This window comes from Odocoileus virginianus, chromosome 4 (assembly GCF_023699985.2).
Source record: "Odocoileus virginianus isolate 20LAN1187 ecotype Illinois chromosome 4, Ovbor_1.2, whole genome shotgun sequence".
Lineage (NCBI taxonomy): Eukaryota > Metazoa > Chordata > Mammalia > Artiodactyla > Cervidae > Odocoileus > Odocoileus virginianus.
The window spans coordinates 3,067,644-3,089,649 of NC_069677.1; the positions used below are offsets into that span (position 1 = coordinate 3,067,644).

The 22,006-nt window shown below is 38.1% G+C and overlaps 1 long non-coding RNA gene across 1 annotated transcript; it reads right to left on the reverse strand.

The window, feature by feature from the left end:
* Nucleotides 1-7,849: 7,849 nt before the first annotated feature.
* LOC110133698 (uncharacterized) lies at nucleotides 7,850-19,696 on the reverse strand. Its single transcript, XR_002312850.2, has 3 exons — nucleotides 19,640-19,696; nucleotides 18,004-18,175; nucleotides 7,850-7,938 (listed from the first exon to the last, which is right to left on the reverse strand). It is a non-coding gene; the product is annotated as an uncharacterized lncRNA (long non-coding RNA).
* Nucleotides 19,697-22,006: the final 2,310 nt, after the last annotated feature.

Consider the following 22,006-nt stretch of genomic DNA (forward strand, 5'->3'; position numbering starts at 1 on the left):
TCTTCTGAGAATCATAGAATCACAAGCCTATTTTCCCACTTTCCTTTTCAACTGTGACCACAGTCATGCCTCAGCTAGTGGTCTGGGCAAAAAGGGATTTGATAACAAGATTCTCTCTAATGTCTGAATAGTTGTCAACAGCATAATATGCCTTTGTTAGTGGAGAGATATTTAGCATTTAGAAACAGACATTCTGTAGTGATAGGATACAGGAAATGTGAAAAATGGATAGAATGCTATTTGGGGGCAAAAATCACTTTCCTTTATTATTTTCAGAATAGTGGCTTAGGATGTATGAATGCATGCTAAGTCGCTTCAGTTGTGTCCGCTCTTTGTGACCCTATAGACTGTATATAGTCTGTCAGGCTTCTCTGTCCATGGGATTAAGAATACTGGAATGGGCCATGCCTTCCTCCAGGGGATCTTCCCAACCGAGGTATCAACCCACGTCTCTTATGGGTTCTTTACCACCAGTGCCACCTGGGAAGCCCAGCTTAGGATACCGCTCATGTTTTCTGCATATCAAATAATCTTGTGTGCAGTCTTTCATTCAATGATTCAATTATTTTTCCATTCAACATGCTTTTGAATACTACTATATTTCAAGCACTAGGGATGTGATGGTAAACAAAGTAAATACAGTCCTAATTATTTTGCACAATGTCATTAACACCGAGTGCTGGATCCCCATAAAATGAAACATTTCAGGGATGTGTGGATTACCCAGGGGCTTTTGAGCAACTCCATCTCTGAGCCAGAGAGGTGACCTCTATTCTTTTTCCTTTACATCCCTCTGTGCTTCATTGCACAGACTTTACAGTAACCCAGAGAATCATTTTCCTGAGGAAACTGGCTTTGGTCTTAAATAAATCAATATATTTAAAGCACCTAGCAAGTGCCCAAAGTAGAAGATAAGACAACTAAATGGTAGCTATTGATAATGGTAGCATTATGCTCTTTAGGAAACCATGGGGGTGGGGAATTGGTCCAGCTGATAAGTTTAACTTGCTTTCATTCCTATAAAAACGTGCTCAAGCCTCAATACCTCTCTTGTGTATCAGATGATCACTGAAAATCACTTGTCCAATTCCTTACCTCAGGTAGTAGTCATCAATTGCTTCTGAACAGACACATGAAGTCAGCAGACTTGAGCTGATAACTCAAATGTCACAGTGTAGCTCAGTCATGGCTGGAATATTTAATGAATGCATTTTACAGAAAAGAACAGTAGAAACCTGTGGTGAGAATACTGACAACATAGCCTAAGGAGGCTGCCAGCCTCCAGCGAGCGTGGCCAAGCACTGTCCTCAGCATTCAGATGATGCCTCTGTAGAACACAGAAAAGGACAAAGGTCCAGAAGCTGGGAGCTGGCAAGGTTGGGGATTGAATCCAATGATTTTGCTACTGTTTCTACATGTTCCAATCCTATGTTATACCTGCCACTGTACCCAAGGAGAGGGAGGCTCCCAAATGAATGGTTTATGAGGATTACAACCTCACCATGAGGATGCTATGCAATTATCACCAGGGATTAGAATCATGGATCAATCTAAGTACTTGGTGAGGTTTCTTCTATGTCGAGGACTGCCTGAGGTGTGGTGAAAGGAGGCAAGAAAAATTTATGATGCCTTCTCTACCCTTAAAAGAATTTATGTGGAGACCAGACAAACACAAAAAAACATTCATAGAACAATTCAATTCTGAACTGTTTGGCACTAACTCAAATTGTAATTTTAAGCTTTAGCCTGGCTTTTCTAGCCACCTGCTGGGAGGCTCAGCAGGGCAGTCTAGGAGGACCAGTTTGTAGTCCAGCTCACCTAGATTTAAAGTTGCCCTCTGCTATTAAATGACCTGCATAACCTTGAGCAGTTCCCATAGTTTCAAAGCTGCACATGTAAAATTAAGAAAATGCTTCCTCCTAGAGTTAATCAGTGAATTAAAAACACCAACTACTGGGAAAATAATAGATACTGGAAAAATATATAGGTGTCCACCCCATGTCCACACAGCAATCCCACAGGAATCCCAGAGACAAAATGTTTAAAAGCAGACACATCGTCTTCTCCACATTTCCTCACATACTAAGATTTACTTATCTATTTGACCTCCAATTTCTTCCCCACTTCTGTTTATGGCAACATACCTTTTCAAGTCATCAAGCCTTGAAACTGACACATCATTTTTGACTCAAATGCCCTAACCTCCACATCCAGTCTCTTTCAAAGTTCTAGCAAGGAGCTCCAACCAATCCATCCTAAAGGAAATCAGTCCTGAATATTCACTGGAAGGAGTGATGCTGTAGCTGAAACTCCAGTACTTTGGCCATCTGATGCAAAGAACTGACTCATTTGAAAAGACCCTGATACTGGAAAAGATTGAGGGCAGGAGGAGAAGGGGACGACAGGGGATGAGATGGTTGGATGGCATCACCAACTCAATGGACATGAGTTTGAGTAAACTCCGAGGAGTTAGCAATGGACGGGGAGGCCTGGCTTGCTGCAGTCAACAGGGTCTCAAAGAGTTAGACACGACTGAGTGACTGAACTGAACTGAACTGAACTGAATATTAATTACATGGAGAAAAGACTATCATTTTAATAAATTCTTAAATGTATCAACTCAAATACATTTTATACCACAGTCTTCCGTTTACTCTTAATTATTCTGCCACAATGTAGTTGCAGGTTTTTAACATTTCCTTCTAAATGCAACAACCTCCTAATTTATAATCTTTCAATTTGTTTCATTCTTTATACTGCTGTAATAGCTATCTTATGGCTTCCCAGATGGCTCAGTGGAAAAGAATCAGCCTACAAAAGCAGGAGACACAGGAGAGGTGGATTTGACCCCTGGGTCAGGAAGATCCGCTGGAGGAGGAAATGGCAACACACTCCAGTATTCCAGCCTGGAAAATTCCATGGGCAGAGGAGCCTGGTGGGTTACAGTCTATAGGATTGCTAAGAGTTGGACACGATTTAGTGACTGAGCACACACAACAGCTATCTTAAAATATAGTTCTAATCATGTCATTTCTCCAATCAACAATTTTCAGCATGTCCAAATTTCTTCCTAATAAACCAAAGAATCTTAACTTAGCTCTTGAAAATAACTTTGGAACTTTTTTCATTCTCTCTCCACATACTTTATGCTCCAGTAAAACAAATTGCACTCTCTTCTTTGAATATACTATCCAAAAACTATTTGTTGGATTTTTTTGTAATGTAAAATATTAGGGGAAAACGCAATGGAAAGAAAATTCAATTTTCAAGAAATTAATTACCAAGTTCCACCCCAGGATGCTCCTCTCACTTGCATGCACCATTGTGTTCTACACTTCTTCATGCATACTTCATAATGACCTGAGTCAGAGAGTGAGTGGATGCTTAGGATAAGCCTGCTCTATACCAACTTTGGTTTAAAAAAAGAAAAGAGTCAGGTTTTGTTGCTATTTTAACCTAAAACCATCAAAGAATTCCTTTTTCTAAAATCTAAGATTGCTAACTAAAAGTCCCCTACTTGCAGCAATCCACTGCCTTCTTTGGCAGATTTGATAGTCTATGGCTGACAGTGTTTGGGCATCCACTCGGTTTTGGATGGAGAGCCATCCCCTTCTCTGGGAATGCTCTTACCTACCTCAACACACAGGGTAAGGCCACCCATCAGCAGCCAGGTTTGTACCATGTTACCTCCTCCTTCTGATCTTGATTGATTGGACAATAAGTGTTGCCTGATGCAACCTGGGTCAATCACACTCCTCCAAAGACATTTGGAATTGAAATAGAGTGACTGTGAGCCAGGCATGACATGCAGCTGGAGGTATAAGCTGTAAATAGCAGGAGCTGTGAAGAGAATGCAAAAGCTATCCTGCAGCCAGAAAGAAGAAAAAAATAAAATGACTTGAAACAAGTAGACACAAAAGAGAGTAAAAGTGTTCTGTTGCCTTTCAATTCCTGGTGTCAAACCTTCCAGGGCTCTGACTCCCTCCCTTTCCTGGATTCACTGAGAGGCATTCTTCTTCCTCCCCTTCTCATGTTCTTATATTGGACTAACTTGATATCTCGTGTTGTTGTCTAGTCACTAAGTCATCTCTGACTCTGCAACCCCGTGGACTGTAGCCCACCAGGCTCCTCTGTCCATGGGATTTCCCAGGCAAGAATACTGGAGTGGATTGCTGTTTCCTTCTCCAGGGGATATTCCTGACCATGTGATCAAACCCACGCCTTCTGCTTTGGCAGGCAGATTCTTTACCACCGAGCCACTAAGGAAGCGCTCGGTATCTCATACTGTCAACTAAGAGCCTTAACTAGTACAATAATATCATTATTATTGAAAAATAATATTTTTTCAATATTATTTGAAAAATCTGTATCTGTATTTCATCCTTCATGCATTCAACATGCATTGATTGAGCAGCTACCAGATGCCAGAGACTCCGTTAGCCTCCCTGCAGGGATGTATAAAGAGAGAGAAATAGATAATTATCATTGAATAAGAGAAATTGTCTGTCAGATCAATGTGTAGAATAGAGAAATATGGCAGATAAATGGAGACTGAGTGGAGGGAACATAGATATTTTGAAAGCAAATGGTGCTTTTTAAAAAAATTTAATTTATTTTATTTATCTGTTTTTGGATGTGCCAGGTCTTCATCGCTGTGAGGGCGGCTGTCTAGCTGCTGTGCGGAGGCTTCTCATTGCAGTGGCTTCTCTTGTGGAGCACAGGCTTCAGGGCACATGGGCTTCAGTTGCTGCAGCACAAGGGCTCAGTCGTTGCGGCTCCCAGGCTCTAGAGCACAGGCTCAGTAGTTGCGCTGCACAGGCTTAGCTGCTCCCCAGCATGTGGAATCCTCCCAGATCAGGAATCAAGCCTGTATCTCCTGCATTGGCAGGCAGATTCTTTACCACTAGATCACTAGGGAAGCCCTTGAAAGTAAATGGTGTTGTAACTAAACCCTAAGCCAAGGCTTTATCAAGAAAGAAGGAAGGGTGCCCAGAGAAAGGCAGTAACACATGCAAGGTGTGGAGACAAGCAGAGATAGATCTGTCCTGGGAGACACTTCCCTTTGGAACCTAGCATAGGTACATGTGATTTCTCCATGCAGGAAAGGGGGGCCAAACGCTAAGATCTGGGCCAAACGTAGGGTATGTTCTGTCATACTTGGATTCTCTCTTTAGGTGATGGAAGGATATTGATAATTTTAGGCAGCAGATTTAATACCTTAATAGCTCAATATCATCAATATCAATTGATCAATCAATATCATCAATATCAATAGCTCAAGATCATCAACTTTGAAGGGTACATTCCAGTATTTTAGTGGGTGGACTTATGCAAAATAGCTCTTGTTATTTAATATTAAGTGCCTTGGAATTCAGGTAAAATTATGCTTGCCCCTTTATCTGGAGTAATACCTTTTGATGTATGTGTGTGCTCAGTCACTTCTGTCGTGTCCGACTCTTTGTGAGTCCATGGATTTTAGCCCGCCAGGCTCCTCTGTCCACAGGATTTTATTAGTCAAGAATACTGGAGTGGGTTGCCATGCCCTCCTCCAGGGGATCTTCCCAATCCAGGGGTTGAAACTGCGTGTCTTGAGTCTCCTGCATTAGCGGGCAGATTCTTTAGCACTGAGCCACCTAATATGTGGTAAAATTCCTCTTCTTCTCATGATTTCTCTTCAACACGTTCTATCTCTTTCTCTCTCTATACGCACTCATATCTTTTCATCATTTTTAAAATTCTTCTTGTTAATTTCTTTAATTATTTATCTCTTAACATAAATCATTTTCTAATTTTACTTTACAGTAATTATAATTAAATTTTAATAATAGACACATAGCAATTAATCTCATTACAATTAAAAATGACAGAAAGCTTGGAAGGATATAAAACATTTTGGATGTCAAGCCAAGACCCAAAGGGATCCCCACAAACTAGAGTGATTATTGGACTCTAAGAAAATCCACATATTACTGATAAAACGTAAGGACCACACTTGGGTCCTAAAAACCCAAGTACCTTACAATAACATGGGGGATAGTGCAAGCAAGAGAGCTTTTAGCTAGCCATTCACTCCATGTGCGTGTGCCACATGGACTGTGGCAGTGTGCCATGACTTTTCTCAAAACAACTGTGTCTCATGATCCATGTGCGGACATACACCTCTCATAAACCTGGAGCCCACGGTGCCACCATTCTCAATACTGGGTCTATGACATGAAGAATATTGGACTTATGAGGCTCATCACACTTTAAGAAATATATAGAAAGTTTCTTTATCTTTCTATAAAGGTTTACCTGTTCCAAGAACTATGATATCATGAGAATTAAAAAAAGTGGGAATTTATGATATTCAGTTTGGTGATAAGAAGAGTAAGTTGTTTTGAAATATGCAAAGAATTGTCATGCAGATGAGGAAAGGACATTGGACTTGTTCTCTACAGCACCAAAGGGAAGAAATAGGACCAGTGGGGTTAGGATAGGAGATATACATAGACAGACTTTGGTTTGGAATAAGAAAGAGTTTTCTACGGGTTAAGTCTGTCTAATGACAGAATGAGTTGCCTCAGATAGAGTAATGATTTCTCTGTCCCTGAAAGTATTCAAGCTCAGGATGCATAGCTACCTGTGAGGTAGTTACAGAAGGGATATGAACTTTACAGCTATTTTGGGGTTAGGTTTCTGAAGTTTCTTTAGGAACACTAATTTTACTGATAGAAATAATCTCTTATACCATCTTCACTTTTAAAAATCTTTCCTGTCCTTTGAGACAAAGATAAAGGTCCTCCAATAAGCTTTCTATGTAATATAATAGAATTATCATTTAGATATTATAAATGCACTTTGTACATATTGTACTTTTATTTTTTTTCACATTATTTCATATAGTGTCTATTAATATGTCTTATTGCCTCTCATAGACTATACATTCCTAAGGAGAGAGATAAAGCTTATTCACTTGGGTATCCCCTAAAGTGCTTTGTACAAACCAGATACTTAATAAGTGCTTGCTGGATGAAGGAAGGAATAAATGGATGAACGAATGAATGAATACTGTTTATTAATGATACTCAAAGGCAAACATCCTAAAGATTTGTGTTAATTTTACTTCTCCTTTTAACTATTTTGTAATTATTTCAAATCTGAAGTACAATTCTAAGGCACCATTTTCCACTTACTCAAATTTCTCATTGTTAACATTTCATTGTATTTGTTCCATCTCTTTCTTTCAGGACCTCTCTCCCTCTCTCTGTATGTACATAAACATTTATATCATCTACACATATACTGACATATATAAGCATATATACATTATATTTATATTATCTATACACATATATGGGCTTCCCTGGTGGCTCAGATGCTAAAGAATCCACCTGCAATGTGGGAGACCTGGGTTTGATCCCTGGATTGGGAAGATCCCCTGGAGAAGGAAACAGCTACCCACACCAGTATTCTGGCCTGGAGAACTTCATGAACAGAGGAGCCTGGCAGGCTGCAGTCCATTGGGTTGTAAAGAGTTGGACACAACTCTGAGCAACGTTCACACGTGTATATATATCCTTTTATATAATCTACATGTATATTTGCATGTATATATATACACACACATATTATATTTTCATTATCATTAGTCTTTAACATTTTGAAGGCAAGCTGAAAACAGTATTCTTCATCACCCCTAAATATTCCAACTTGTCAGAAATAGGGACACTCTCCTAAAAAACTCTTGGACAGGCCTTTAAAGCAGGAAATCAGTAACAATACCACACTCTGTCCAAAACAGTTATCCTATTTTATTTCACAAACTGTACCAACAATGATTCTTTTATGTTTTGGTCCAGAATGGCATCCAGGAACTCAGTGTATTTAGGTCTCGTGTCTCTTTAGTCTCTTCCAAATCTGTATATAGTTCTTCATTCTTTCCCTGTCTTCCATGTTCTTAATAGGAAGGGTCAATACTGGTCAGTTTATAACATAGTAGCCACTAGCCATGTATAGTTATTTAAACTAAAATTCATTAAAATTACATAAAATTAATAATCTCACTTTTCAGTCACAATAACACAATTGACAACATAGCTCTAAGATATTGTCATCACCATAGTAAGTTCTATTGGACACTGCTAGTCTTCAGAATGACCTCGGGTTGGCTATTCCTAATGTTTCTTCATGACCAGTATCAGGTCATGCTTTTTTGCAAGAATACTGCAGAAATGATACCATACTCTTCTCAGTGCATCATGTAAGGGAATATTTTTCTTAATAACTCTGTTTAATTTGACTCTGTATTCCATACTACCATGAGCAACACTTACTATATGACTTTACAACAAAACACATAAACCAGTCTTTAATATCAGGAAACTTGTCAACCAGAAACTGGCTATAGTGTAGTTGCTAAAAGTCCAAGCTTCAACCACACAGCACTCTATATTTGTGTTCCAGCACTGCTGTTTTACAGAATAATCTACCTGTTTAACCAATGGGTATTTGTTGAGTGCATACTTGAATGCAAGCCATTGCAAGATGTAGGTTTGTGGAAGACAGAGACAGAGACCTTCTTGGTATTATTATTGCATCTGAGTTAGGTAGGCTTCCCAGCAGCAGTGGACTGATGGAATGGAAGCATCCATAAATGCTGCAATGATTCAAAGACTACATAAAATTTAGTCACAGATAAAGTTTAGGAAAGCTGTATTGTGTCAAACACTCTTGGTAATTTTAAATGAAAGTTCTGTATTAATGGAAAGGGTTATATTTAACTCATCCATACTGGCTGCAGACCTACTTAGAGCTAACTAAGCCAACACAGAGTCACCCATAACTCTGCATGCAGTAAGGCTGGTAAAAAAAGAACAAGAGGATTAAATATTTATGCCCTTCCAAAGTCCAAGAAAAAGAGAAAGATATTATGTAGTCACACAAATTAGATTTTCTTATAAAAAATAAATCATATTCTTAATCTATCACAAGTACCTAGAAGCTATGGGCTGAAGTCTCCATTTTCAGTTTGCTGTTAAACACAGTCATCTTTTGGGGTCTGTGATTACATAGAATCCACATAAAAGATGCTTGTTCCTTGGATGAAAAGCTATGACAAACCTAGATGGCATATTAAAAAGCAGAGACATCATTTTGTCAACAAAGTCCTCATAGTCAAAGCCATGGTTTTTCTAGTAGTCATGTACAGATGTGAGAATTGGACCATAAAGAAGGCTGAGTGCCAAAGAATTAGTGCTTCTGACTGTGGTTCTGAAGAAGACTCTTGAAAGTCCCTTGGACTGCAAGGAGATCAAACCAGTCAATCCTAAAGGAAATCAGTCCTGAATATTCATTGGAAGGACTGATGCTGAAGCTGAAGCTCCAATACTTTGGCAACCTGGTATGAAGAGCTTTTCATTGGAAAAGACCCTGATGCTGGGAAAGATTGAAGGCAAGAGGAGAAGGGAGTGACAGAGGATGAGATGGTTGGATGGCATTACCGACTCAATGGCCATGAGCTTGAACAAACTCCAGGAGACAATGAAGGACAGGGAAGCCTGGTGTGCTGCAGTCTATGGGGTTGCAAAGAGTCATACATGACTGAGCAACTGAAAAACAAAAAACCAGACTTGTGACTAAAAAGCACAAACTCCATAGTCAGATTAGTTCTGTGAACTTGTCCAGTTACTCACCTCTCTGCACTTCAGTTTCTCCATTTGTGAAATGTGGACAGAAGAAGATCATAGGGTTCCTAGATCATAGGATTGTTTTGAGAATTAGAAGAGAAAATGAATGTAAAGACCTTTCTTAGCACAGATCTTGATGCTTGATGAGGGTTTAAAACTTGCTTACTGCTGTATTTTATATTTTATTTCTTATTTGTTTGTCATAACCCTACCAACTTCCTTTTGCTCCAATACATAAAATCATACCGTTTTTAGAACTGAAAATGTTATTACAAGTCAGCTTGTGATCCATTTAATTTTTTTAGAAGAATAAACTGAAATTTGGTTTATTAGTACAGGTGTTGGTTGATTCTGCTACTGAAGGGCTGAGACCATGATAGAACTGCTTTCTACTACATCATATTGACTGTGAACCAGAACTGTTTTCTCTAGTCTGCATATTTATGAAGTACAACTATCAGCCTAGCATTAGGCTAAGCCCTGGGGATTAAAAACAAAAAATGATGACATCACCCCTTCTTGGGAAGGACTCACAAGGGAGAGGGGTGGGGGATGCAGGCAGGGAATGAAGGCATAAATCCATTGAAATGCAGTAAGATACCATAGCTAAGATAGGGATGCAAAAAGAACTGTGAGACAATTTGACTCTCTTAAGGAGTCCGGACTTTGACAAATCTTTTTCATAGATCCCAGAAATTCATGAAAAACCAACTGTAATCATCTTTTAAAGCAAATTCCACTGACATTCAGGTAGTCAGTTCCCAGCTAGGATTTGACTCATTTCTGCTAATATCATATCCCCTCCTACCAGAGCTGTTGGATCAGTTTACCATTGTGTATCTATAACCTCTTCACCTTCAGCCTAAATATGGTTTTTAATTTGAGAGAAGAGATAGATGAAACAACGACCTAAGAGCATAGATTTGTTCGAGTGAAATCTAATTATGCTACTGACTTGTCATATGACTTGGTAAAAATCATTTCTTCATGCTGCCTTTATCTACTTATCTCTAACAAAATCTTCTACTCCCCAGGGCTATTGTGGGAAAAATTTTGCCCAAGTGATGCATGATGCTTTGTAATTATCAAACATTTTGCACTAAAAATACTAAGTTCTTGTATTTGTCTATTCTGTTTGACACAATTATGATATTTGCAAACATGCAAATATACCAGAAGAAAAGTAGTAAAATAGTACTTGAAGGACTATAGAATCTTATTTGTTTCTGAATGAATATGCTTAATCATTCTACAAATGGATTAAGAGCTTTCATATAAGATTTGAAACATCTATTCAACATGATTGCAGTTTAACTTTTAGGCAAGAAGCGATGGAAGTCCTTAGAATAAAGGAGGATAAAGAAGCTACCATCCTGAATCCTGTGATGAATTGCTGAATTCACCTTATTCATTTATTCATGCTTTCATTCAAAAACAGTACATTGAATTCTTATATGTCAGTTGCCAGGTGTAAAAAATACAAGGTTGAATAAACAGCTTTTCTAGTGGTTAGTTAATGAGTGAACGAATAAATGAATCTATAAATATCTCTCTCCCTGCCCCATAGAGGTCCTCATATTCTAATAGACAAGACAGAAATATACAAAACTAACTATAATGCAATGTGATAAATGCTATAACAGAATGATGTCCAAAGTGCCAGAGAAGGAGATACACTAGTTCTGCCTGACAACTATGTCAGAGGATTCTTCATACTGGCAATATTTCACTCAAATATTAAAGAATTAGCCAACTCAGACTGTCCCAAAGCCTATTATGGAAAGTTAAGCATATACTGATTTGTTTTAATCTTAAAAATCTTTAAATTTATTTATAGAATTATGGGTACATGGCTGAAAATTTGAAAGCCACAAGAAATAAGTTAAATATATATGCATATGTATGTATACACATATTGTGTACATGTATATTTTATGTATGTTGGTGTATGCACATATTCAAGTATATGCACATGCACATAAATGCTTGCAATTGTCTCCATTTTTCTACAAGTGGAAGTATAGTATATATACTATTTTCTACTTGCACTTAAAGCTGTTTCTTGGAAATCATTTCCCATCATATGTGTATCAATCATTTGCTTTAATAAAAAATCTTGCAACAAATATTTCTATAAAATATATTTAGTAGCAACAATATCAAGAAATAGGATTACAAAGTCAAGTTGCAGTTACATAGAATTTTTGTAGGTATTGCCAGGTTGCCTCACCATGTGCTCCAACAAGCAAGTAAAACAATGTCTGTTTCTCCACATTAGCATTAGCTATTTATTCATCATTAGCAGTTTGTTCCAAAAATTCTTTTGGCTTTTTTCTAATTTATTACATCCCTACTGCTTTTAAACACCTTAATTATCAGACATTTAATTCCTGTCTCTGACCCAGATCTGTTCTTGGCTAATGCCAAAATCACTGAAATGTTATGATAAATTTCTGTATCTGGAAAAAAATGGCAGTTTAAGGGTATTTATAATTCTCACACTTTTGCTTTTTGCAACTTTAGAACCATTTGACCAGGTTATATTTAAAATGTTGCATCATATTTTGGTGTAAATTTGGGAAATTTACCATCTTTATAAAATTGAATATGTTTATCAAGGTACTCAAGCCTTCTTTCATTCTATCAATAAAGCTCTTCTGCTTTATTGTTCAGGCCTTGTACATTTCTTAATCTTATAATATTAAATCCACATGTAGTGTTTTTATCATTATGACTACATGAATATGGTTCTTTGTTGAGGTAAATAATAGCTTATAAATAATAACTTTTCATCAAATTTTCATCCTGACATAACTCTTTCTATTTTTCTGGAGCTGTCAATTGCCTCATATATTTTTCTATATGCTAAAATATCTTCTAAGTCTTCCCACATTCTCTAATGGCTCTGTGAAACTTCTCTCAGTATTCCACATGTTCAAACCTGCCAGACATATAAGTTCCTCCCTCCCCTTTTTTTTTTTCTGGTGCTCTGCCTCCCAGAGTCCTCTGTCTTCCTACTCCACTGAGCTTTGTTGCTCTGCTGCAAACCTACCCTCCTGCATCTTCCTTTCCCAGTTACCTGGAGACGGCCTTCAGTTCTGTATTTTGTTGCATTCCCTGTCTCCTGGGTTCCGCATCTGGGTTTCTGATTCTTTGTGTTATCTCTCACCTTGGTGGAGTACATCCTCAGTAGCTTCATGAAGAAAGTTTTGACTTCCCCTCCCCTACTTTGTCTGGCTAAAGAATTCCTGGACTAAACATGTTTCACTCACATTTGAAGTCCTTTAGAGATAGGTCACCATTATCTTCCAGATCCTTATGTGTGTGTGCTGAGAAGTCTAAAGCTATTCTTTCCTCTTTTATGCTCTGCAAATTTGGAGGATCTTGTTTTTCCTTCTAATGTTTAGAATTACCATGCTAGGAGTATCTTTTTTTTTCAGCTACTCTACTGGGGATTCAGTGGGCTTAAGATTCATGTCTTTTGGTTCTGGAAAACGTTCTTGAATTATTTCTTTGACAGATTGCTTCTCATCACCTCCTTTTCTTTTTCTGGGACTCCTACTAATTAGATTTTGGATCTCCTGGTGTGATAAAATGAACGTTGATTCATTCACCAAATGCTAACATAGATGAATTACATTATACATTATTAAATTTGAAAGTAATTCTTTTATGAGAGGCACACCAAAACGGAGTGTCTTATAATGATAATATGGAATTTGTTAATACCAATAAGTGGTTAAAACCAAAACTATTGATATGCATGTTTTAAGAGTTTTAAATGTATGCATGGCTTATGCATAGTCATTTAGTGGGCTATGGAAGCAGATGGGCCTGGGTTAAAATTTGGCTCTAAAGAATCTGCCTGCAATGCAGGAGACCCCGATTCAATTCTTGAGTTGGGAAGATCCCCTGGAGAAGGGATAGCCTACCCACTCCAGTATTCTTGGGCTTTTCTTGTGGCTTAGCTGGTGAAGAATCTGCCCACAATGTGGGAGACCTGGGTTTGATCCCTGGGTTGGGAACATCTCTTGGAGAAGGGAAAGGCTACCCACTCCAGTATTCTGGCCTGGAGAATTCCACCAACTGTATAGTATATGGATTTATAGAGTAGGACACAACTGAATGACTTTCATTTCACTTTCTAACTCTTAACTACCTGCCTAAATACTCTGAATCTGTTTCCATGTCTGCAAACTGGGGATAGTAATGATACTTGCAATGTATATAATTGTGCTATTTAAAAGAAAAAATGTACTTAAAGAACTTTTCATAAGGCCTGCCACATAGTAGATAGTCAATAAATAGTATATGTTGTTTCTAATGGAATGGGTTAAGGGGAAATTGATGTTTAGAATACATTACCTACTAGAATTTGATTTCATAGAGAACTGGCATGTGGTTTTCTATAAACATCCTGATGTTACTTTGTAAGACATGAATGCTGGACAAAATGAGCCATTCATCTGATTTTAGAATAGCATGTCCTTGATCCTCTACATAGAAAACCCTAAAGACTCTACCAGAAAATTACTAGATCTAATCAACGAATATAGCAAAGTTGCAGGATATAAAATTAACACACAGAAATCTCTTGCATTACTGTACACTAACAATGAGAAAACAGAAAGAGAAATTAAGGAAACAATACCATTCACCATTGCAACAAAAAGAATAAAATACTTAGGAGTATATCTACCTAAAGAAACAAAAGACTTATACATAGAAAACTATAAATCACTGATGAAAGAAGTCAAAGAGGACACAAATAGATGGAGAAATATACCATGTTCATGGATTGGAAGAATCAATATTGTCAAAATGGCTATACTACCCAAAGCAATCTATAGATTCAATGCAATCCCTATCAAGCTACCAATGGTATTTTTCACAGAACTAGAACAAATAATTTCACAATTTCTATGGAAATACAAAAAACCTCAAGTAGCCAAAGCAATCTTGAGAAAGAAGAATGGAATGGGAGGAATCAATCTGCCTGACTTCAGGCTCTACTACAAAGCCACAGTCATCAAGACAGTATGGTACTGGCACAAAGACAGAAAAATAGATCAATGGAACAGAATAGAAAGCCCAGAGATAAATCCACGAACCTATGGTCACCTTATCTTCGACAAAGGAGGCAAGGATATACAATGGAAAAAAGACAACCTCTTTAACAAGTGGTGCTGGGAAAACTGGTCAACCACTTGTAAAAGAATGAAACTAGAACACTTTCTAATACCATACACAAAAATAAACTCAAAATGGATTAAAGATCTAAATGTAAGACCAGAAACTATAAAACTCCTAGAGGAGAACATAGGCAAAACACTCTCCGACATAACTCACAGCAGGATCCTCTATGACCCACATCCCAGAATTTTAGAAACAAAAGCAAAAATAAACAAATGGGACCTAATGAAACTTAAAAGCTTTTGCACAACAAAGGAAACTATAAGCAAGGTGAAAAGACAGCCCTCAGATTGGGAGAAAATAATAGCAAATGAAGCAACAGACAAAGGATTAATCTCAAAAATATACAAGCAACACCTCCAGCTCAACTCCAGAAAAATAAATGACCCAATCAAAAAATGGGCCAAAGAACTAAACAGACATTTCTCCAAGGAAGACATACAGATGGCTAACAAACACATGAAAAGATGCTCAACATCACTCATTATCAGAGAAATGCAAATCAAAACCACAATGAGGTACCATTACACACCAGTCAGGATGGCTGCTATCCAAAAATCTACAAGCAATAAATGCTGGAGAGGGTGTGGAGAAAAGGGAACCCTCTTACACTGTTGGTGGGAATGCAAAGTAGTATAGCCGCTATGGAAAACAGTGTGGAGATTTCTTAAAAAGCTGAAAATAGAACTGCCATATGACCCAGCAATCCCACTTCTGGGCATACGCACCGAGGAAACCAGATCTGAAAGAGACACATGCACCCCAATGTTCACCGCAGCACCGTTTATAATAGTCAGGACATGGAAGCAACCTAGATGCACATCAGCAGACGAATGGATAAGGAAGCTGTGGTACATATACACCATGGAATATTACTCAGCCATTAAAAAGAATCCATTTGAATCAGTTCTAATGAGATGGATGAAACTGGATCCCACTATACAGAGTGAAGTAAGCCAGAAAGATAAAGACCATTACAGTATACTAACACATATATATGGAATTTAGAAAGATGGTAATGATAACCCTATATGCAAAAAAGAAAAAAGAGACACAGATATATAGAACAGACTTTTGGACTCTGTGGGAGAAGGCGAGGGTGGGATGTTTCAAGAGAACAGCATCGAAACATGTATATTATCTAGGGTGAAACAGATCACCAGCCCAGGTTGGATGCATGAGACAAGTGCTTGGATCTGGTGCACTGGGAAGAGCCAAAGAGATCGGGTCGAGAGGGAGGTGGGAGGGGGGATCGGGATGGGGAATACATGTAAATCCATGGCTAATTCATGTCAATGTACGACAAAAACCACTACAATGTTGTAAAGTAATTAGCCTCCAACTAATAAAAATAAATGAAAAAAAAAGAATAGAATGTCTTCTACTCTTACATCCTAGAAAAGCTCCTTCTGTTTCCAAACTGATGAATAGCTCAAGAAGTTTTTTATCAAATATTGTGATTTAGTCCACTAGTTAGATACTCACTAACCTATGAAGGAAGACAGGCAACCAGGGGAAGCAAGAAAGATGAATCCAAACAGAAAATGTTGGTAAGATCAGAGTAGGAAAAACAGATATAGAAGATCCAAGACCAAAGGCAGGTAATGAGGAGAGACCTGAAAAAAATCATTGGATTAGAATGGTCTTTCAGTGAAATAGTTCTGCCAGTGTAATATGTGGCCTTCTCTGGAATACTCCCAGGAGCAGTCTGATGGTTCAATCTTATTAGAGATAAAAATAAGAATGTTTTTAGAGATGGAAGCACAAATCCATCAGAAGAGTTTTGATTTCCAATGCCATTTCATGAGCAGCTAAAACCAAGAGAGATATACATAAGTTACTGGTGGCTGCTACGTCCATGGTGTGTAGAACAATGGTTTTTCTTGGGAAGCATCTCGGCAGAAACAAATGTTAGTTTTTGTATCTATAGTCCATCCACTGCCTTAATTCTATTGTCTAGTTATCTAGATTCCCTAGTTTATCATGTTCTCTCAGAAATTAAGAATGGAGAAACACAAACCATGCAGTTACTTCTGGATTCTGATTTAAAGTGTTGTGATGTTGACATCAACTTATCTGATCATCCTGGAGCCCTTATTATGGATTGAATGTTTGTAGTCCCCCTAAAATCATATATTGACATCCTAACCCTATCCTAAAGTGATAGTATGAGGAGATGGTGACTTTGGAAGGTAATTAATTAGGTCACGAGGGTGAAGTCCTCATGAATGGGCTAAGTGCCTTAATCAGAAGAGGTATGAGAGACATCTTTCTCTCTGCCATCTGGGGATACAAGGAGAATACAGCCATCTGTAAACTAGGGAGAGGACCCTCACCAAACACCTATGCTGACACCTTGATGGCATAGTTCCAGCCTCCAGACCTGTGAGAAGTAAATGTTTGATTAAACCACCCAGCCTATGGGTGTTCTGTTAGTGTCTGAATTAACAGAGGAAAACCCTTAAGTACTTAGTTTCTACTAGGGTTCAGTGGCAAAAGCAGTGAACTTGTGATGACTAGAATTGTCTCATGTATGTGGTTCTGCTAGTTGTCCTTGGGTAAATCTCCTAACTTCTTGAATACTACACTTTCCTGTGCTGTGTATGTGTGTGCTAAGTCACTTCAGTTGTGTAAGACTCTTTGTGACTCTATGGGCCATAGCCTGCCAGGCTTCTCTGTCCATGGGTTTCTCAAGGCAACAATACTGGAATGGGTTGCCGTGTTCTTCACCACCAGTGCCACCTGGGAAGCCCCACATTTTCCCATATGTATAAAATTATTTTTTTAGCTGCTAGCTGGTTCTTAAGCTCTTTAGGTCAGGGACTGTTTGAGAATCTGATAAAAGCCACAGTTCATCTCCTCAGATCATCTGTTGTAGTATTAAAGATTATCAAGGGGTAAAGACACCCATGAAGATATCCTCTACAAATTACATTGGATTTCTAATTTATTTAGCCAAAAATATAAAATATTTGGGAAATAAACTGCCACCAAGAACAGAAGCAGCTTCAGTATATAAAATATTTGGGAAATGAACTGCCACCAAGAACAGAAGCAGTTTCAGTTGATCCCAGTGTAGGTTCTTTTGGGCCTAGCTTCCTAGGCCCTAGTAGGGGGCTATTTGTGCAAAATAGGATCTTACCTGATCCAAGAAGGAGAATGCTTGCTGTGCCTCTTCACTTTTATGCTAAGGGCTTGCTTTACCATTGATGAACTTACACTAACAGCCTGTGAACTTCTAGTTAGGGAAAGTTTTACAAAGAGCTGGTCCTTAATTCTTGAGTCATATGTCATCAACTTGGCCACATCCTTACCTAAGGAGAAATCATAGTCAATGCCCTGATTTCCACCTCCAGCTTTTCCACATTTCAGAAAACAAACACAAATACACATACACATACACAATTTGGCACATAATTTCAGAGGGTTTTCAGATCCCCACCCTTGCCCTCAATTAATCCCATGGACTCCACGTTAAATCTCTGATTTGGATAATCTTTATGATGTGCCTGACCTCTAAAATGTTATTATTCTGAGCAAGACATTTTACTCATCACCAATATTCCTTCAGACTACAGTGGGAGGATTTGGGGGTGGAATGAGCAACTTTCATCTTGTAGCTTTCAGACCAGCAATATAAGATTTTCTTTTTGATCTATTTCTTCTCCTATTTTGATGGTAAAATTGACAGAGTTTGGAGCTATCATGAAAAGTTCAGAACAACTTTGTCTCTCACTCCTGTTCACATTAGAGATGATTATGTCCCAGAATAATATTTCTGAAATCTAAGGTGAAAGATTTGAGGAGTCATTCTGTGCTGACTTCAGCTGAGAGTGGTATTAATGTCTTTACTGCAATCTATACCTCAACTTAATTTAACCTACTACTTTGTCTTGAGAGAAGCGTGATATCCTCCCCTTCAATTTTCATCTGAAATTTCATCTTGGCAAACTTTTATTTATCTAGAAATGGTTTCATGTTCGTGGTCACCATCATTATCAGTTCATTTAATACTATTCAACGAAACACCCAGTGGATCCCTTGCTGACCTGTTTAGTCATTCATTCCAAAAATAATTTATGGGAATGGATAACATTTACTAAGCATGTACCGTGTGCTAGTCACTCTGCTAAGCCCTTTGTAAATTCCATTCCCTTTAATCCTATTTTTATTTCACCTTTTCAGGGATCTGGAAGTCATCTTCCACTTTCTCATGGTTTTGGAGCAGTAGATCTTAGCTGTTTAAGGAGGTGATGCTTTTCATTTCCCTAAAATCTTGATGTTACTCCTGCTGTTGCAGCCACTGCTGGGGTTAGTGAGAACCTGGAGCCAAGGATGAGGCCAGTAGCAGCTGGGAGGAAGGAGCACTGGGCTTCTGAGTACTACTGGGAGATAACCACTCTAACTACCTTAAAGGATCCTGGAAACCCTTGGAAGTGGAGAAGGATCATGGAGAACCTCCTGAGTAGCATATTTAGTAATGTCTGCTTTACTACATTTCATCCTCATTTAACTATGTGAGATGGGTGTTATTACCTCTCTCTGCAGAGGCCTGACGCTCAGACAGGGCCCTTGGCTAATGTATGTGGAGCTGGGATTCTAACTAAGCAGGTTAGCCTTTAAAGTTAAACTTCCTTTCATTGCCTTACAATGAAGAAGAGAGAAAAGGGAAGAGAAAAGTGTAGAGGGGAGGAAAATCATGCATTCTCTAAAGCAACTTGGATCCCAGAAGTTGAGACTGATGGATGAAACCTGATCTGCTGCTCAGAATCACTTACTTAGATGCTGCTTGGTTCATAGAAGGCTAGGTTTATCCCCTGAGAGGAAACACTGGAAGACAAGTAACAGACAGATAAGCGAACACTACATTTGCTCATTTGACCAGAATGCTCTTCTCTTTCAATCGTTTTAGATCATGAGCTGCACTCTCTCATCCTATGTCCTATCAACCATTTTAAGCAGCTGATCATATTCATTTTTCAAAATGCATTTGAATTTATTTTACTTACCTTAAGGGTTTAATCACATATATCCAAGGTATGAAAAAACCTAACTAAGCTAGTTTCTGAAAATTCTGTTACTCTTTGCAAAGGAATCTCGCCAAGGGGGGAGACTCTTGCTATCGTAATTCAGCGTCTTTAAATCAGAACGAGGAGAAATCATTTTAATTAAGGAAAACCCCTACGTCTTCCCCAACAGCTGGTTTGCTTGCAAGTAAGAAAGCCTAAAAATGAATCAGAGAAAAAAGGGTTTGCACAATTTCTAAAATAACTTGATATATTTAGAAGTGTGACTCTGTGTGTCTGTGTTTTTGTGCAAATGTAGAAAACCAGAGAGCTTCTGTGAGAGCCTTAACCATGTTGTAATCTTCAGAATCTTCAAATATCACTTGCAATACATGGCATAGTTCTACTGTTCTCCATGTACTGCTCAATTATGCCTGTGTGGGAGATCCATATTGTCGTTGCAGTGTATGAAACTATGGATTTAAAATTTTAAATTCAGGAAATAGAGCTGTTGTATGTGCCAAGACAGTAAAGAGATTATCTTAGGTATATGATAGTGTGAGACTAAATTTCAATGAGAAACAGTACTTTAGAGAAGTGCTTTTTGTGGACAGATGTGTGCACCTTTTTCCCTCTCTAATCTGTGATGTTATTTGATGGTTTGGCCACAGAACAACAGGTGGTGCCTAATGTTAAAAGCCAGAAAGCAGTTACTATGGAAACCAGATGCAAATTTAGATCTCTGCGTCCACTCTTTGCTGCATATAGGAAAAAAAATGTGTTATACCAGAAATGAAAAAAACTGAAATATGATTCACATCTATGCCTTCTGAGTCTTAAAATATCTACTAAATACTGTGAGATATTGAGCAAGTTACAGCTTCTCAGCCTCAGCTTCCTATAAAATCTGTAAGAATGGTGGAATCAGAGACCACTTCTAAGACATTTCTGCATTTGTTTCCAAATTCACTTTTCTAAGTATATGTCTAAAATAAGAGCAAATCAATTTTTTAGAATACATAAGATTATACAAATGTATATATAATGAAAAATGGTATTTAAAATACTACATGCTTCCTAAACAGAATTTACAAAACATAGAAAAATGAAAGAAAAAAAGTTCAAGTCACTCATAGTACCAAGACTCAGAAAACATCTGCAAATATCTCTATATCTTTCCTTTTAGTCTTCTATTTATATAATGACTGAATGGGGTGGTGCAGTGGTTAAGAATTCACCTACCAATGCAGGAGATGTAGAGATGCCGGTTTGATCCCTGGGTTGGGAAGATCCCCTGGAGGAGGGAAACCCACTCCACTATTCTTGCCTGGAGAATCCCATGGACAGATTGAGCCTGGCAGGCTATAGTTTATGAAATTGCAAAGAGTTGAACATGTGTGTGTTGGGAGCATGCACACAAAAACAAATCAATGCACTTTAGGTCATTTTGTATGTACATATACTACAAATACTTTTTTTTCTCATTTAACATAAACCAATACATTCCAATACATTAAAAATGCTTCATAAGTGTCATTTTAATGACCAGCATAATATACGGTTAGATGGGAAGACCTCAAGGTATTTCCCTGGAGAAGGAAATGATAACCCACTCCAGTATTCCTGCCTAAAGGACTCCATGGACAGAAGAGCCTCGCTGGCTACAGTCTGTGGAGTTGCAAAAAGTTGGACACAACTGAGCAACTAACACACTGAGGTATTTAATCTTTTTTTGTTTTTGAACAATTAAGATATTTGAAATTTTTTTATTATAAATAGCACTACAATGATTGAATTTGTGCATAAACCATATCCACATCTCAGATATATGCCTATCAGTAAAGTAACTGGGTAAAGAGTATAATATCTAGATAAATATATATATATATATTGCTTTTTAGATTCTATATGCATATATAGGCATTTATTTTCTGTATATACGTGTGTGTGTGTGTGTGTGTGTGTGTGTGTGTGTGTGTGTTAATCACTCAGTCTTGTCTGACTCTTTGCGACCCCATGGACTATAGCCCGCCAGGCTCCTCTGCCCATGAATTCTCCAGGCAAGAATACTGGAGTGGGTTACCATTCCCTTTTCCAGGGGATCTTCCTACCCAGGGATCAAGAACCTGGGTCTCCTGC